We start from the raw sequence: 4,413 nt of genomic DNA on the forward strand, positions 1-4,413 counted from the left end.
CCAAATTCTGAGAGCACACATAAACTCTGGCACTTAGTTGGAAGTGAGCCTTGTATACTAAGCTGTGTCTTGAGATGCGTTAACTCTGTGTTTTGGGTAAGATGTAAGGACAATCCCAAGCAGAACTAAACATGCTTGTGTTACTAAAAGTACTATGATAATGTATGGATTGCTTTAACAGAAGCAATTTTGTCACTTATAACAATATTCTTTTACATAGCATCATTCTTCTATTATGTTAAGAACCGCTGTTATGATGAGTGGTGATAATAGCACTGGATATAATGATACCTTTTTAAACATAAATATTCAAAAGGACATTCATGCCAAATTTATCCATTTTAAAAAAGTAGATTTTTTTTCAGCATTCACTCTATATTGTTCCCTAGTGACCTAAATAGATTCAGATCTCAGTATAAAAGCTAACATTTATACTTTGCCAAAACAGCTTCCTGAGTCTAGAAACGGTCTTTTATAGAATGCAGGGACTGGACCTTTCACCACCAGCCAGCTTCTCACAAGCATCCTTTTTTTTTGCCTTCTGAAGCACTGCACCACAACTCTTGCCTTGAGCTATGCTTAAGCACTTTCCATATTCTCCATCTGGGGCATTCCCTCTGCTTCAGATGTTTCTAACATATTTTCTTTCTTTTTCATGGGAGTACATCTGATAACTTACCTGCTATCTTCTAATCTTCTCTTCGGTGTTTAAGACTTCATGCTTTCGTAGCCTCCTATGCCTTACCCTCAGAAGGTAATTTCAATTACGTGGAACTCAGTAATTTCTAGTTACATGGAATCCTACTAGCAGACAATCACCAGGGATGAGCATCTTTGATAGCATGGTAGCTGAGCAGAGTTACTTCACTGAAGATTTCGTTATTACTCAAACTAAAGATGATATAGATTATCTCCTTGAGATAAATAAGAATAAAGATACATTCATTTGAAGCAGTGTGGAGAAGCCTGACATGTTAGTGCACATCTTTTAACATCAACTTAAAGTTACGTTGATGACAACTGACATCCCAGACCACACACATAGTTGAAAAAATGAACATGGTATGTTGTCCTTTAAGAAACAAAGTAGTTGCGCTTACACAATATGGCCAGCGACATTAGCTAGCACTCTCTCGATTCTCTCTAACTGGAAAGCAGCGGACTACAAGAGACCGAACTGCATCTGTCTCTATATCCAACAGACTCACGTTCAACTTTCTGTCACAAAAAATAGCCTGGAAAACTTTATTAGTCCTTTAAAAAATGTTAATATAAAATTATAGCAAAAAGAAGAAGGGGGAGGACGAGGGAGAGGGGGAGGATGAGGGGGACGACGAAGAGGAGGGGGAGAACGAGGGGGAGGGGGAGAACGAGGGGGAGGGGGCGACGAGGGGGAGGAGAGGGGGAGGGGAAGGAGGAGGAGGAAGAGAAGAAGAACCTGAACTTTAGTAACACAGCAATGGTGGCAGGAGCGGCAGGGGCGGCAGGAGAAGAGATTTAATTTAGTTGATTTTCTGTGGTTGTTGGTTGTTCACCAGTCTCACAGTGATGGAAGCTGCACATTTTTTAAAAGGGACCGAGAAACTGCTGGAAGTCTGGTTTTCCAGATAGCAGTCCGACAAAAGCTAGGGATCTGGGGATCTTCGTACCATCCCAAGATCTGAGTGGGATGTCCTTTTGAAGGATGTGCAGTGCTTAATCATAAGTGTGACAAAGACTGACAAGTAGGAAGCTTATGTACTCAGTGAGAGTAGCACGTTTGTCTCCAAGAGATGTTTCACTTTGAAGACATGTGGTACTACCCTTCTTACTGAAAGCACTGGTTCCCCTATTGAAGCTTGCCCGGGATTACCATGGGTTTGACTCAATTCAAAGCTTCTTTTATTCTCCTAAGAATTTCGTGAAGCCTTCTCACCAAGGGTACCCACACCGGAATTTCCAGGAAGAAATCGAGTTTCTTAATGCGATTTTCCCAAATGGAGCAGCATACTGTATGGGACAGATGAATTCTGACTGTTGGTACTTGTATACTTTGGATTTCCCAGAGAGCCAAGTAATGAATCAGCCAGATCAAACCCTGGAAATTCTGAATAGTGAGCTTGACCCAGCAGTTATGGACCAGTTCTACATGAAAGATGGTGTTGCTGCAAAGGATGTCACTCATGAGAGTGGAATTCGTGACCTGATACCAGGTTCTGTCATTGATGCCACATTGTTCAATCCTTATGGCTACTCAATGAATGGAAAGAAATCGGAGGGAACATATTGGACTATTCACATCACTCCAGAACCAGAATTTTCTTATGTTAGCTTTGAAACAAACCTAAGTCATACCGCCTATGATGACCTGATCAGGAAAGTTGTGGAAGTCTTCAAGCCAGGAAAATTTGTGACCACCTTGTTTGTTAATCAGAGTTCTAAATGTCGCACAGTGCTTTCTTCACCCCAGAAGATTGATGGCTTTAAACGTCTTGATTGCTAGAGTGCTATGTTCAACAATTACGATTTTGGTGTTTACCAGTTTTGCTAAAAAACAGCAACAACAGCAGAGTTGATTAGGAAAAATGAAGAAGAAAAAACACAAAAAGAGAAGACACACAATCGGTGGTGGCTGCTTTCGAGATGTTGATCTTGGGGGCCATGCTGACCATGACCACCACCTTGTAGTTACAGAAAGCCATAGATGTAATGATAGTGAAGTCATTTTGATGTGTATGCATTGTTTATCAAGGAGTGAGATATCTTGCACGAATGCTCTCTTCTGTATTTAGGTGTTCTGTGCCGCTCTTGCTGTGAAACTGAAGTGCATGTAAAAAGAACTTTGACTCTATGAATCTTTAAGACACCTGTGAAAACGATTAGATTTGATTTATGCACAGTGTAATATTTCTGCAGACATCATCCAAACACCCCCACAGACAAGGCTTTCGTCCCCATTAGATGCGGCCTCAGCTGACCGTCTGCGTCTGTTCTATTAAATTGCTGCCAGTTTTTACATCCAGTTACCTCCACTTTCTAGAACATATTGTCTACTAATGTTATTCAGAACCAATTTTTACATCATACAGCTGTTTTATGCAATGGCAATTAAAGTTTTTCTTTTACACGTTGAGTTCTTGTTTAAGAAAAGAAAGAAGGAAAGAAAGAAAAAAGAAAGAAAGAAAGAAAGAAAGAAAGAAAGAAAGAAAGAAAGAAAGAAAGAAAGAAAGAAAGAAAAGAAGCAAAGTAGTTGACCCACAGACATCACATTTGGTCCTTGAACCATGGTTTATTTATTTGCTAGGCTAATTAATTGAATTAATTGTCCCTCTCTACTTTCTTATTTCATGAACTGGTTACTTAGTAGTTGCAAAGACATCAACAATATAGAGAAAGAGGGAATAACACAATAAAGCAAAGGAAGGAAACAAATGAAAAGAAAAGAAACCAAACCAAAATTTCTTGTGCGAATGTAAATTTGAAAAATACTCCAAGGTAGATATTAGTAAATCAAGTTGAATTTGATAAAATGGAATATAAGTGCTGGTGTTACTTACACTTTCTGTGGGGTTGGGTGATGAAACTGATCTAATTTTTACATATAATAGTATTTTCAATGTGATAAATCAGGATTCAGATGACTTAAATGGACTGATCTTACTCTTTCCCAATGATAGACTGGAACCTGGCCTTCTACCTGTGGTGTAATTATGCTGTAAGCAGGATAGACAATAGGCTGCCAACTGGAACCTGCTGCTGTCTACTGCTTTCCCATTTACGAGCTGTTTGACTTTGAGGAAATAACATAGACTATTTGGGTATTGATGTTTATCATATATTAAGTGGGATAATCAGTCTTTCTAGAAAGATGGCTCAGCAGGTATGTAAGGGTTCTGGTAACCAAGCTGATGACCTGAATTTAACTTCCCTGGCCATGGTAATGTGCAAGAACTGACTAACCTCAACATGTATAGCCAATAAAAACATCATAATAACAGCATGAATTATTGAGATGAGAAAGCTTGAGCTATGTAAATGAAATGGCCAATTTATGATTACCATTAATGTATCTCATCTTTGTCGTAAAACATTTAGGTAGAAGAAATCTCTGATATTTGCCCAGGTAAACCTGCACAAATGTTGATTTTACCCAGCTCTTGGAAGGTTGAAACAAATTACTTTTCTTTATTATTCCTTTCATATACTGTTGGGGCAGTGAGGAGAGGGTGTGGGGGGAAGCAACCATTCCGTATAGGAATCACAACTGGCAGCAAACAAACCATAAAGAAGTGAAAAGGACAGTGCATCCATAGTTGGTCAGTCAGACTGAATCAAAACTTTTAGCAAATCTGATCCTATGCATCAATTGTCCCCCACATTTAAACACAGTAAAACTTTGGAAAAAATGTCTCTGTGTAACAATTCTCATACCAA

The 4,413-nt window shown here is 39.1% G+C and overlaps 1 pseudogene; it reads left to right on the plus strand.

Annotated features, from left to right (window-relative positions):
• Positions 1 to 1,548: 1,548 nt before the first annotated feature.
• On the plus strand, positions 1,549 to 2,555 carry LOC114639455 (annotated as a pseudogene).
• Positions 2,556 to 4,413: the final 1,858 nt, after the last annotated feature.

This window comes from Grammomys surdaster, unplaced genomic scaffold (genome assembly GCF_004785775.1).
Source record: "Grammomys surdaster isolate TR1022 unplaced genomic scaffold, NIH_TR_1.0 125708, whole genome shotgun sequence".
Taxonomy (NCBI): Eukaryota; Metazoa; Chordata; class Mammalia; order Rodentia; family Muridae; genus Grammomys; species Grammomys surdaster.